General features: G+C 50.9%; 1 long non-coding RNA gene across 1 annotated transcript; it reads left to right on the top strand.

Annotated features, from left to right (window-relative positions):
- The first annotated feature begins 6,514 nt into the window (after nucleotides 1-6,514).
- On the top strand, nucleotides 6,515-8,445 carry LOC141571376 (uncharacterized). The gene is made up of 2 exons (XR_012496127.2): nucleotides 6,515-6,967; nucleotides 7,961-8,445. It is a non-coding gene; the product is annotated as an uncharacterized LOC141571376 (long non-coding RNA).
- The last annotated feature ends 5,810 nt before the right edge of the window (nucleotides 8,446-14,255 follow it).

Consider the following 14,255-nt stretch of genomic DNA (forward strand, 5'->3'; position numbering starts at 1 on the left):
CCACATGGGCCAGTGGGGTCTCAACCACAAGGTTGCCAGTTCAATTCCTCAAGTCCCGCAAGGGATGGTAGGCAGCGCCCCCTGCAACTAAGATTGAACACAGCACCTTGAGCTGAGCTGCCGCTGAGCTCCCGGATGGCTCAGTTGGTTGGAGCGCGTCCTCTCAACCACAAGGTTGCCGGTTCGACTCCCGCAAAGGATGGTGGGCTGTGCCCCCTGCAACTAGCAAGGGCAACTGGACCTGGACCTGGAGCTGAGCTGCGCCCTCCACAACTAAGACTGAAAGAACAACAACTTGAAGCTGAACAGAACCCTCCACAACTAAGATTGAAAGGACAACAATTTGACCATTGTTCCCCAATAAAGTCCTGTTCCCCTTCCCCAATAAAATCTTTAAAAAAAAAAAAAAAAAAAAAAAAAGAATACAGGTGCTCTGTTAAACACACCCATTCTCCCTCATCCTTACCTAAGCATTGGACAGAGTTTTCTTCCCTGGCTAGACCAATACAAAATCGTTTGGTTGCCTATGAAACTGCTTCCTTTCCTTCTGTATAGAGAGTAGAAAACTGACTGCAGAGATTGTTGCACTAAACTTCCTTCCTCCCTCCCTGTCATCCATCCACCTGTCCATCTGTCCATAAATATATCCAACAAAGTCTCATCTTCTGGATAGATTATTGAAGCCAAGGTCCCTGAAAGGCTCTTGCTTTCAACAACCCAATCCTCCTAAGCAGGACATGATGCCAGGAAAAAGATAGCCAGGGTGGGGGTGGAAATGAAATCCAGGAAGAGTTGCAAAGGACACGAGCTAATAACCAAACCGTAAAGGAAGCCCACACTTGATGTCTATGACTGGAAAGAGACATGGGTCAGCAGCCTGGAAGGCTGGTAGTAGCAGTGAGGAGTATTGCACTGCATGGATGGCGTGGGGGCTGAGTCGATAGTTATGAAAGAGATGGACGGGTCATTGACTGCAGAACAGTTCCTGTCAGAACATATGCTCTATTTGTTACCCAGAGACTTCGAGAGATTCTAAAGTCTCGTGCCTTTTGGTCCTCCAAATTAGGAATATAGTTAAAATTGTGTGTGTGGTGTGTGTGTGTGTGTGTGGTGGTGAATTGGACTGAGGCTGGAAGTATCTGGAAGAGAGAGGCAGGTCGGCGCCCCTCCCCCAGTCACATAGGTGTCCTGCGTCTTTTCTACGTTCATTTAGAACACCAGTTTTCTGCTCTGCGGCTTGGCTGTTGTGCTTGGCTCAGCTCTGGGCCTGGAGACCAGGGAGAGAAACAATGACTGCTTCACTAGAACAAGGCTGTCGTGAAGCAGGAAAAATGTAAAGCTTCCAAAGAAAATTCCACCCCATGCGGCAGCAGGAAGTAACCTGGCTGCATTTTCACCAAAATGTCACTCCGGGTTAAGGGCATTTTCATCTCCAAGACGATGTCAGTGGCTGATATTGCCCCAGTGCCTGGGACAGGGTCTGATTCCAAGGCCGACTCACAGGCTGCTTTTGTAATGCTCGGATGTGTATTCTAGGCTGAGCAGTGACATGGGCCTTTCTGGTGTTCTGGTTCATTATCAAAGCTCCCAAAGACTCAAGGCTCAAGAAAAGTGTCCTTGACAACAGGCCTGGGCCTTGCAGCCCCTGAGCTGTCTTTCCAAAATCTTGCTGAGAAGAAATGATCGCAGCTCACAGCCCCTCCCACTGGCCAGAGTTGATGAACAGTCTGGCCCAGCTGAGTGGAGAAAAGATTTTCATGTTTCAGAACCTGAGGGCTGAGGGGTCTTCAGATGAAGAAAGATTGTGGTTTGTTTGCAGAGATAAAATAGCTAAGCCGCAGGGTGAGCAAAGGCAAGCGCACCAAAGTCAAGTGCTCCAGTGGGCTAACTCGGAGGTTGTGAGCTGCAGGCTTTCGGTCCTGAAGCTTGCCCCCCTTCCAGACCTGGGATCCCCTTCCTTCTTCTTTCTCACTAATAGTATAAACCGAAGGAGGCGTTACTGAATAAAAAGGACAAGCAGGAGAATGCTGCGATCTGTCTGATCCCTCCATCAAAAAACAAGTCAGATGCACCGCACACATAAACCAGTCAGTTTATTTCAGAGGGTAAGCACACACTCCTGCAAATGCGGAGAAAAACAAGGGAGGTAGATACAGCAAACCACTAACAGAATCACCCCTGCAGGGTGGGGGAAGGGACCGGAAGGGACGGCAATGGGGGAGCCTGCAGGGCAGGCAGTCAAAAGAAGCTTTAGCCTTATCTATAATGTTAATTTTTAAAAAACAAGTAGTACAGATTTGTGCATTGCTCCTGTCATTAAAAATTAATTTTAAAAAAGAGCTTATTCTTTAGTGCATAGTGAAGATGTCAAACTGGGTGAAAAATGTATTGTAGGTCAGATGAAGGAAGGATAGAAACGAGCATTTGTTGAGTGCCTCTCATTTTGCCCGTCATCTTTATAAGTGATGAGGGTGGTGACCATAGTGTCAGGTAATATTTATGGAGCTAGGCGCACCTGTGTTAATCCCTTTATCTATTATTATCTAACTTAAGCCTTTTAACCTTATGAAGTGGGAACTATTAATTATTCCCATTTTACAGATGAGGAACCTGAGGCTCAGAGAGCTAAAGGGACTTGCCCAAGGTTGGTATGTTGCAGAGCTGGATTTCAAGGCCGTGTCTGTTGGACTTCACAGCCTTAACTTTTAACTACAATGTTATATCACCTGGTAAAAATGTCCCCCTGCTGACTCAGACTCCCTAACCTTCCAAGGATGTGAAGAGTGGTGGGAGTGACGGAGCGAGGAGAAAGGGAGACAAGGCAGAATAAAGAAGGTGCTAGGAGTACTGTGGGGTGAAGCCTCAAGAGCCCGTGGGGTCCTGAGCAGACTCAAGAGCTTCCACCAGTGACACAGTGCCTAGGAGTACACGCTTTGGAGACAGACCTGGCCCCAGTCCCTTGAGCAAGTCCCTTAAGTCTGACTGAGCCAAGGGTCCTCCTCTGGAAAATGGGTGTGTCATAGGGCTACTCGATGGCACTCATGTGGACATGTCCCGGGCGTTGCAGCAAATGACAAGACGCTGCTCAGAAGTGCCTGTTGCTAGGATTAGCGTCTCCAGCGGGACTGAGGGCTGGGTCCCAAGGACTGAGCCACCAAACTGTGAGTAACGCCACTCTGTGGCAGAGACCAAGGTGAGGACAGGGCATGCAGCATGCCACAGGCAGGTGTTTCCATCCCAAGCAGGCCTGCCTCTGTGCCCTGAGCATTCTGAGAGTGAGCAGAAGTGCCTTAGGGCAGATGGGTGCTGGCCAAGGCACAGACAGGTTGACACCGTCCTCCCAGAGAGACAGCAGATTCTGCCAGCCCCTAGCTCTACAGCAGCTTCCCCATCCATCACACAGAGGTGCCAAGGGGCCGAGGAGTTTCCTTTTGGGAGGCCTGGATGGAGGCAGTCTGGGTGGCTGTCATGCGGGGAGGCCTGCAAGGTCTCTGCTCCCGCTCCCCATACAAGAACGCAGGATATGGTGAGGCCAAAAAGGAACACCCACGGAGCCATAGGTAGGGTAGTCATACCACTATGTTCTCTCTGGCGGCACTATACTCTCACTGGAGGCTGGATCCACACTGTCCGCAAACCGCCATCCACACTTGCCAGCCCAGCCACCATCTTCTTGCTAGCCCCCATTTTCTCTCTCTCTTCCTTCTTCTCTTCTCTCTAGCGTAGCCACAGCAGTTATATTAGTGGCCAATGGCTCACTGGTTACAGCTGACGGCCAACTAGCCACAGCTGATGGCCATGCAGTCACAGTTGGCCATTTACTACCTGAGCCAGCACCTGTCTATGTGAGGCTGAGAGCCTGGAAACTGCTTTTTGGGGTTCTGTCCCCACAGTGGCTAAGCCCTGGTGTCTGGCAATTACACCAGGGGTGTCAAATGGCCCAGTACACGTTCACCCTTTGGAGGCCATGACGCCTTGCACTGTTAGGACCACACAGCATTGAGGTGACAGGCGGGGACCCGTGGCAGATGAGGGCTAACCTCCCCTCCGTTCCTACAGGCATGACTGTTTCAGTGAGAGACAGCAACAAACTAAGGGGGACAAAGTTCTGTTGACCAGTTTCCCTGCTACAGAATGGCCCCTTTGTCTCTGTTCTGGTTACTCTCACTAAATAACACGTTGCCCCAAATGTTCCCACTTTCGAACAACCATTTTGTTTTGCTCATGATCTGTAGATCATAGACATCTGGGAAACGCTCACCTGATATTCCTGGCTTGGGGGTCTCGCGTGCATGCAGCTGCAGTCAGAAGATGTCAAGCTGAAACAGTGGGAGTGGGAGCGGAAGCCGCTGCTGTGGGTGGGCAGGTCTGGGACCGCTGGGGGCCAGCCGAGCACCCTTTTCTCATCAGGAAGTCTCAGGTCCTCTCCATGGGGTCGCTCCACACCGGCTGCTTTGGGCTTCCTCACAACATGGCAGCCTCAGGGCAGTGGACTGCTCTCACAGTGGCTGATGGCTTCAAGAACAGGTAGGTATTCCAGTGAGGTATACCTGCAAGGTAGACATTGCATCACCTCTTTGACGTCCCCTGGAAAATCACCCCCACCCTTCTCTTTGAGTTGCAATCGTAACAAAAAGCCACTCAGATTCAAAGAGAGGGGATGCAGACGACACTTCTTGATGAGAGGAGTGTCAAAGCCACCTTGTCAAGCACCAGGGGTGGGAGACGTTGTTCCGGCTATCTTTGGAAGATTCAATCGCTCACATCCTGTCATATTCCTAAGCCATAATCTTAACCCCATCTGGGCTGGCCACCTAGCTGCTGTCATTCTCAGGCCAGTGGCCAGCCAGCTGCAGGTGAGATGTGGGACGCAAGACCTGCTAGTGGAGCATCACCAATTTCTTTTGAGGGAGAATGGGGGCTAAGAGGGCTCACTCATAAAAAGCCCCCTCCACAGAGGATTTTCTCCACGCCAGACACTCTGCTACATGCCCCTGACACTTAGTATCTCGTTTAAATCTCATACTAACCCTAGGAGGAGCGACCATTAGTATCCACATATAGATGAGGAAACTGAGGCTTGGAGAGGTTAGGGATTTACACAGTTAGTAAGTAGCTGAGTTGCCCCCAAAATAGACCCTGAAACAGGGATCTGGATGCAAGCATTGTGGGGGATAGGGCACTGAGACCAGGTAGGAGGAGAGCCTATGGAAGATCCCTGAGCAGCTGGGTTCGTGATTTTGAAAATGATCACAAATTTCTAGGAAGACGTGAGGTCTACTTCACTACTTCAGCCAAGAGGAAAGCGGAAGTGACACTATGTGACTTCCGCAGTGAGGTCATAAACAGCAAAGCAGCCTCCTGCCTGGTTCACTGCGACACTTACTTTGGGAGCCCTGAGCTACCGTGTGAGAAGTCTGATCCCAAGACCTCCATGCAATGAGGAAGCCCAAGCAACAGGGAGAGGGCACGTAGGCACTTTAGTGAACAGCGCCAGCTGAGCTGAGGCTTCAGTCACGTCGGCCCAGGGTCAGACACGTGAGTAAACACACTGCCAGATGATTCTAATCCCCAGGCATTGACGTTGCCCCCTGGCCTTTCAATATTCGCTGTTCCTTCATTCCATATCTGGAGTCCCAGTGTTATGCAGGGTCTCAGCTCCCGCTCCCCACATAAGAACGCAGGACATGGTGAGGCGAAAAAGGAACACCCACGGAGCCATAGATAGGGGAGTCATATCACTATAGTCTCGCTGGTGGCTGGGTTGGAGGCACAGGAAGCAGGAGCCACACTATCCGCAACCTGCCGTCTGCTTCTCTGCCAACCGACCAAACTTGCTAACTGCAATCCGTGCTTGCTGGTGCAGCCACGGCAGTTACATCAGTGGCCAATGGCTCACTGGTTGCAGCTGATGGCAAACTAGTCACAGCTGATGACCATCCAATCACAGCTGATGGCCATCTACTACCCGAGTCAGCACCTTTCCACGTGAGGCCGAGAGCCTGGAAACTGCTCTCTGGGACTCTGTCCCCACACCCAGACATCATGGGGCCGAGTCAAGCCTTGCCCTGAGAGCTGTGTCTGAATTTCTGATCCATAAATCTAGGCATAATAAAATGGTTATTTTGTACCACTGAGTTTTGGGGGGCTTTGTTCTGCAGCAATAGTAACCGGAAGAGGAGCAACCAGGGCTCGATTTTTCTGGGAATTCTTTGAGCGATTCCGTGGGGCACACCTCAGAATCGCCCTCCCTCCCACCTCTCATCGGTTTCCGGTTTGCCTCTCCTGTGGGCTGAGTATGCTCTCCCAAGCACGGAGAGGAAGGGAGCCCATGGCCAAGCTTGGGAACTTCTGTGGGTAAGTGTGGAGGTGGCTGCCTGAGTGGGGGCCAGCCAGATAGTGCTGTTAAGTGGTGGAGTTGGGATTTGAGCCCTGCACTCCCTGTCTCCACGGAGCGTTTAGATTCCCGTGGGGACAGTGAGAGGCCCTAGATACAGGCTGGAGTTGTTCTGTGATATTTGCATGTTGCATGTGTGGGAACACACATCAATGAGCAAGGACCAGCCTGTCTGCTGACGCATCCTGGAACTTTCCTCTCTCCACCTTTGTCACTCTGTAACTACTCCAGTTCCTGTTCAGGGTCATGAAAGCAGGAAGCAGACCAAGGTCACATTCCAAGATGTGCTTTGCAAATTCACCTCCACATCTGTCTCCCTAACCAAACCGGAGCCCTGCTGGGCTACAAGCAGGAGTTTCAGTCCCTGCAGCCTTCTTGGTGCCCAGCTTGGGGACCCTGACACTGGCACCTGGCTGGCAGCTGTGTGAGGGCAGGGGCTCTGCCCGTCTTCTTCACCCTGCAGCCATGTGCCTGGAACAGAGCCCAGCACACAGCAAGTGCGCAGTAATTATTTTCAGCGAAGCAAGAAGAGTGGGTGCTCAATTATGTTCACTGTGAATAAATAAAACTGTAAGTAAATAAATGAAGACTTCTCGACAATAGCCCAGTCCACACAGCCTTCTCTCAGGAGGTCTCAGCATTTCCTGCTGACAAAAAGGCAAGTGTGTGAGTCTGTTTTCTGGTTTATCTCAGCAGCCTTGGCTTTGTCTCTGAAGGCAAGGTGCCTCCACAGCAGCGATGGCTTCCATGCGAAAGGGACTATCAATCACCGAAACATTTTAGTTCGCTTTTTTATATCTCCCATGCTTTCTACATAAAAGTACTGAACTTTTTTTTTTTCTGGACGATCAATTCCTGATGTACACACACAGCAAATTATTAGGGCAAGTTAGAAATGGCTGGTGCCAAATCCTGATTTGGGGGAAAATAATACATGGGTGGATGAAAATTGCCACATTTGGATTTGTGTCTTTCGCGTCTATTCAATAGGAGAGCAGTCTGTGGTTTTCCTTTCTGAGCTCACTGTGTTACCACTAAGCAAGGAGGTTGTGCATATTTCATAAGATACATTGGGAAGCTTCCATCCTTTTCTCTGCTGTGGAAGAGTCTGCATTTTGGGGTTAGCTGTCCCATGAATGTCTGAAATAATCCAGACGTAAACCTACTAGGGCCCGGAGACTTTCTTTGGGGAGGGAACTCTTCGAGAGTTAATGTGTTACTTGGTTTTCTACTTGTTTTAAAGTCAATTTCAGTAATAGAATTTCTTGGAAGTTGTAAATCATTCTTTCCATCCAGATTTTCAATTTGATTAGCCTAGATCTCCACATGGAATCCTCTACTAATTTTTAAAACCTTCTCCACAATTGCATTCTGTTTCCCATTCCTATTGTTGTATGTTTGTTCTTTTCTTCCTTTTTAGATTTTTTAAAAATAGAACCTGAGTTTTCTTTTTAACCTACAAAGAAGTTAGAATTGTAGTAAAATATACATAACATATAATTTACCATTCTAACTTTTTTTTTTTTTTTTTTTTGGCATAAACAACAATTATATTTCTCCCAGTTCTGGAGACTGGCAAGTCCAAGATCAAGGTGCTGGCTGATTCGATGTCCAGTGAGGACCTGCTTCCTGGGTTACCGATGACCGTCTTCCTGCTGTGTCCTCACATGACGGAAGGACATTCTAGACCATTCTGAAGTGTACCATCCAGAGGCATGAAGGACATTCACATTGTTGTGACACCACCATCCATCTCTAGAGTATTTTCATCTTGCAAAGCTGAAACTCTGTACTCCCTAAACCCTAACTCCCCTTCTTCCTTCCCATCAGCTTCTGGCACCCACCGTTCTACTTTCTGTCTCTATGGATTTGCCTACTCTAGGGACCTCACATAAGTGGAATCATGCAGTATTTGTCCTTTTGTGTCTGGCTTATTTCACTCAGCGTAACGTCCTCAAGATTAATCTATATTGTACCAGGTGTCAGAATTTCCTTCCTTTTAATGACTGAATAATATTCCATTGTATGGATACACTACATTTTGTTTATCCATCATCTGTCACTGGACTTTTTCGCTATTGTGAATAATGCTGCTGTGGACACGGGAGCACACACATAGAAGCTCATTTTTGAAGTTCCTGTCATGGGGGTGGGGGGCGCAAACCGAGAACTCCCCCTACTGGCTCCTTGCTGGAGGAATCAGGATTAGGGAACCACAGGTTAGCGAAGACCTTATTACCTCTTCCGCAAGGAGAAAATGAGGCTCAGTGAGGACAAACAACGCACCTGAAGTCGCACAGCCAGGAAGAGAAGGAATCAAGGTTTGAACTCAGAGCACTAAGCACTGCTTCCTGCCGCCTGACACCTTTTGCCCGTCCCTCCCTGCTGGTGCCTGCTCGGTGACAGGCCTGTTGGTGGCCCAAGGTGATCTCGGAGAGGAGAGAGCTGCCCCTCAGTGCTGGGTGAGCCGGCTGTGGGAGTTTTGAAGCCCATTTTGTTCATTACAAATGAAAAGCAGATGTGATTATAAATGCAGTGCTTTGGCTGCCAGCGCCGAGTGGAACAGGGCCCCTGTGAGCAGTCACACCAAATAAAACATATTATTTAGGAGTGATTGGAAGGCAGACAAGCTGAAAACATTGTGCACGGAAGGGCTGCTGCTATCTGCTCATGAGCATCAAAATCACTTTCCCCAGGCTCGAATGTGGATTCACATTTCGGGCAATTTCCCTCATCGTAGCACAGCTCCGTCAGTGGGCTCGGCCTCGTGGACATGCCATTTCCCAGCCAAATGACTTCCAGCCCCGGCACAGAGCACAGGCTTGGTGGGGTTCGGCTTCCCCAGTCAGCCCCACGGCTGCCTGTGGAGACGCCATCTCAGAAGCAGCAGCTCAGCACCTGAGACTCGTCTTCCCAGTTTCTGTCGGGATGAGAATGTGGGAAGAGCCTTGACCACATGCATTGGCTCAGTTCTTACTCTGTGCACCACAACCAGGCTGGGCCTGGGAGCAGCAGAGCTGGAAACTGAGGCTCAGAAAGATTAAGGTGCATGTCCAAAGTCACACAGCCCCCCCAAGGAGCTCCTAAACACTAGGAAGGCAGGACTGGCTGGCAGGTGCAGTCTTGTGTGATACTGGTGCCCCTTGCACAGACGTGTAGAGGGAGAAGGCAGCGTAGCACCCCCAGATTATGGCACATGACCTAGGGAGCTCTCAGGCCCTCTGAAGCCAAATCCTAGGAGAGATCTTTTGACTCCTGCATAAGAGCTCCCAGCCAGGGGTCTGAGGCATGGCTGCACCCTGGTGCATCCTGCAGTGGGTGTTGGCACAGCCTCCTTACACTGTGGGTAGAGGAAGGGCTAAGTCTGCAGCTGAGAGGAAAAGGAAAGCTACGGAGGTTATGAGCCAGCAGCCTGAGGTGTCCCTGACAGGACAGGGAACCCAGGTCTCAGAGACCCAAGGCCGGGAATGGGAACACGGACCCAAACACCAGACACAGGCATTTGACATGGATTTATGAGCACCCAGCATGGACCGGGCCCTTGGAGCTCACTCGAGCAGAACGTTGTTGTGGAACAATGATGATAAATCATTATCCAGGGCTTACTAAGCACCAAGCACTGTGCTGAGCACTTTGGAGAGATTCACGCTTCAGTCCTCGTGAAAGCCTGATGGGGAATGTGTTCATAAGAGCAGGCTAACTACCTTAACAAATAACCCCACAATGAGAACTCATACCTTTTCATATCACAGGCCAGGGGTGTCGGGTGGGGCTCTGCTCCACGCAGCCATTCATGGGCCCAGGTCAGAGAGTGGGAAGCATGGTGCCGGCAGTGTTAGGAGTCAGGCCTAGGAGTTGGCAGCACTTCCTCCTACATTCTATTGGCCAGAACTCAGTCACGGGGCACCCATAGGGGAGCCTGGGAAGAAACGGGAAACAGTATTTGCCACTGGTAGGAACCATTGGTATCCAGTGTTACACTGAGAAAACCAAAGCTCAGAGTGGTCCTGCTGCTTGGCTGGGAGGGGACAGAGCTGGGACTCAGCTGCAGGCTCTCTGATTCCAGGAAGCCTGTCCCCAACCATCAGGCGACACTGGCTCTCTGGAAGTAACACTGAATTAAACAAACCAGGGCCCTCGTGGGGGCCACGTGTGTCGAGAGTGACGGCTCTGGCCTCCACTGCCTGAGGTCAGTTCCCTGACTCCACGTCTTACCAGCTGCGTGACTTTGGGCAGATCATGCAACCTCTGGGCCTCAGGTCCTCCTATTCCTGAAGAAGGGTCCTGGCCTTTTCTAGGCCCTTCCCTGCTCTCTCCCAGGGACAGCAGGGGCAGGAGAGAAAGGCCAGACAACACAGGAGAAAATCTACCAGCACCAGGAAACCTGGGTGGACCAAGGAGGAAGAGAGGGGACTGAGAAGTAGGGGGCCCAGCCTGCACCTCATCTGCCATGGTCCTCGTCTGGTGACACTGGCCCCAAGGTGGCCCTTTCTCTTTCACACACTGGCTGGGGGGTGTCCCAGAGTGGACATATTGTCACTTGGCTGCCTCAGTTAACAGCGTTCTGTATACCAGGGTGCTCTGTGAGGGCTCTCTGTGGGGGACTAGGAGCTAGTTGACCTGTTTCTTCACCCAACAAACTCTGGTTGTGGCCCACGAAGGGCAGGCCCTGTCCTGGGCCCCAGAACCCACTGATGAGTAAAGCCAGGCCTTAGCCCCCCGAGGGTGTGTGGAAGAGGAAGGGAAAGCAAGGGAATGGGGAAAAAAAGACGTCTAATCCCCTCTGCTCCTTCCTCTGTCACCAGTGTGTGCTTTTTATAAAGCCCATCCCATCCACCCCTTCTTGCTCAAAATGCTCCCACACCCTTCCCCCCCACACCCCACTACCCTCCACATAATGCCCCAATTCCGCAGGTTCTGGCCCCACTGCACTTCAGCCCCACCCTTTTCAAACTCCAAGCACCCACCTTGCTGAATTACATGTGCTTCTCAGAACCTGTTGTTTCTGGTCTCCACGCATATTAGTTGCCAGGGCTGCTGTAACAAAGTCTCACAGGCTGGGTGGCTAAAACAACAGAAATGTATTGTCTCCCAGTTCTGGAGATCAAGGTGTCTGCAGGGTGGCTCCTTCTGAGGGCTGTGGCGGAGAACCTGTCCTGATTGTCCCCGCTGCTGCTGGCTGCTGGCAGTCCGGGCCGCTCTGCGGCTCGTAATACATTGTTCCCATCTCTGCCTCCATCTTCACATGGCCTCTCCCTCTGTGTGTGTCTTTCCAGTCATCTTGCATTAGGGTCCTTTCCTACTCCTGTTTGACCTCATCTTAATTAATTACACCTACAACGATCCTATCTCCAAATAAAGTCATATTCTAAAGTACTTAGGGTTAGGACTTTAACATAGGAATTTGGGGTGGGGAGGGGACACAATTCGACTCACATAGCATCAGCCTTTGCCCATGTTCTTCCCTCAGCCTGGAACTCCTTCCTCGAGTTGTCCAGCATGCAAACATCCATTTGCTTCCAGAAGTCAACCTCGGTGAAGGCCTCGCAGTAGCTGAGCTAAAAGGGACGTTCTCTGCCTTGTCCCCCACTGTCCTTGCACAGCTACTGGCCAGCAGGTCAAATGCTTTGTACCAACAACCTGTCTGCCTCTCGGTCTCCCCGACTCCACTCAATTGTCATCGCCTCCAGGACAAGGATGGTGCCTTACTCTTCTTGGTGTGCCCAGCACCCTGGCAGGACCGGGGCATAGGAGGTGGCCCTGGATCGATGCCCATGGAATTAAGGCATGAATTGAGAAAGAAAAAAAGAAAGATGAGGGAAAAGATGGGAAAGATGGAGAAGTGTGAGGAGTGGGGCAAGTCAATGACACTTGCCCTCTCTGGCCTTCCCTCTACTGGGGAGACATACGTGGTTCTCCTGGTTCTGCTAGAACCTCACGAATCAACACTGTGTCTCAGGGCTGGATTTTCCCTAGTGGATGGTCAGGGTGGGGCGGGGGTCCCTGGGGCTCAGGTGGCAGAGGTGGGGGCGGTGCAGTGGCGAAGAGAAGCTGAAAATTGACAAGGCCAGGCCCCGCCTCCCGCAGGAACAAACCTGAGTCCTTAAACACTCCCCAAACAAATTGATGATATAAATCTGGTTTTGAAATAATAACAACAATGATAAATAAAAAGAGTGATCAGATGCAAGAGCGAGGGAAAGGGGGCTCAGCCAGGCCCCTCCCCTGGGACACCAAGGGGGGAGAGCACATGGAAAAATTGAAATTAGTTGTGACAGCTGAAATTCTCTGCTCTGCAGACGACATTTGACAGGGTACTTAAAAAAATAATAAGAAAAGGGAAAGTGGTTTGGGTCGCCCTCAGAAGGGGGAGGACGGGGGATTTCAAGTGACACAAGACGCATAATTCAAGCTTCTTAGATTGCAAAAGCTCTTCTTACCTAAGGGGCCTGCTGCCTTTATTTTTATCCAAATGGCTCAATTACCGCAAAGCCCCACAGAGAAAATTACGGATGTTTGCCTCTATTTTTCTCCTCTTGTCTCGACAACTGTAGATATTTTGTTTTCCTTCTTTCTCTTGCTCTCTCTCTCTCTCTTTTTTTTTTTTTTCTGGTGGTAGGGGGGTAAAGAGAGAAGGGGGGTGTTCGGATGGGCTAAGGGGCCGAAGGCTTTTGAATTGCTGCTCAAAACCCGCATCTCTCTCTTGCACCCCCCCCCACACACACACACACAATCTTCGGCCATATCACAACTCATCTTGTTGTGTGTGTCCATTTTGACATTTGTCCTTTCTATCTGCTCTTGCTGTCCCTTGACTTCACTCCCCTCCCCCCTCTACTGGGGTCTTCCTCCCACCTGGACCTCCTGCTTGCTACACTGGTGGTGGCAGCTTCTTTGGGCCTCCCAGCTGCCCAGCAGGCAACCCCTCCTTGCATCTCTCCTTTCATCTCAGCTATTTCCGAACCTGCAATAGACACAGGGAGATGCAGAAGTGCTCATTTTCCAACCTTCTTATTGGGTCTCTGGGTGTCATTTTCAGAATTGGCGCTCCGGGGAGCCGGGCCTGCAGGCTGCTGTGTTCATACCCTCCCACCTGCCAGGTGACAGGTCTAAGCCTCAGATTCTGCAGTAGGTTCCAGAAAGATCCCTTTGGGGGGCTCTGGGTCTCCAATGAATGGTGTCTGAGTATCAGGACCATGATGGGTGAGGACAAATGGGGGAGGGACACCTGTCAATTCATTTTATCTCTACTCACCTGTGGGTTTGTGCCTCTCTCCAGCCCACTTCCCTGACCTTGATCTGGGCCACCCTCACCACCTGTGCGCTGGACAAGGCCGAAGCCCCCCTTCCCACCCACTTCTCTATCCCCCTCTTGCCCCTGTGGCCAAGCCAGGCCTTTCCCTTTCCTAGAACTCCTTCTGGCTCATTGATCTTGGGATAAAAACCAAATCCCAGGCCCACAAGGCCCTGCAGGTCCAGCCCCACCCTCCCCTCCAGCCTTAGCAGAAATTCTCTTCCTTCACTCCCAGCTCCTTCCGCCTGTGGCCTCTGTATCCACCTGGCTTGTTCTTTGCCTCTCTCTCTTCAACCACCTCTCACTCAGCCTCAGGTATCACTGAAATCAGCATCCCTCTCTCAAGGAGCCTTGCAGGTCACTCAACCCCACCCATCAGGCCCGGCCCTGTTCAAAGCACTCGTAGCCTCTGCATGTAGGGTAATATACAAAAACATCGAACAGCTATATGGAACGGGTCCAACCAATCAGAATGGATGCTGGCTGCAGCCCTGCAGCAGGACCCTGCAGGTCTCCCACACTCGGCAGGCTGTACCCCTGTAGTTGGTGGGCGTGGTGAGGCCC

Source organism: Rhinolophus sinicus, chromosome 16 (assembly GCF_057876585.1).
Source record: "Rhinolophus sinicus isolate RSI-liver-muscle chromosome 16, RSI-T2T, whole genome shotgun sequence".
NCBI lineage: Eukaryota > Metazoa > Chordata > Mammalia > Chiroptera > Rhinolophidae > Rhinolophus > Rhinolophus sinicus.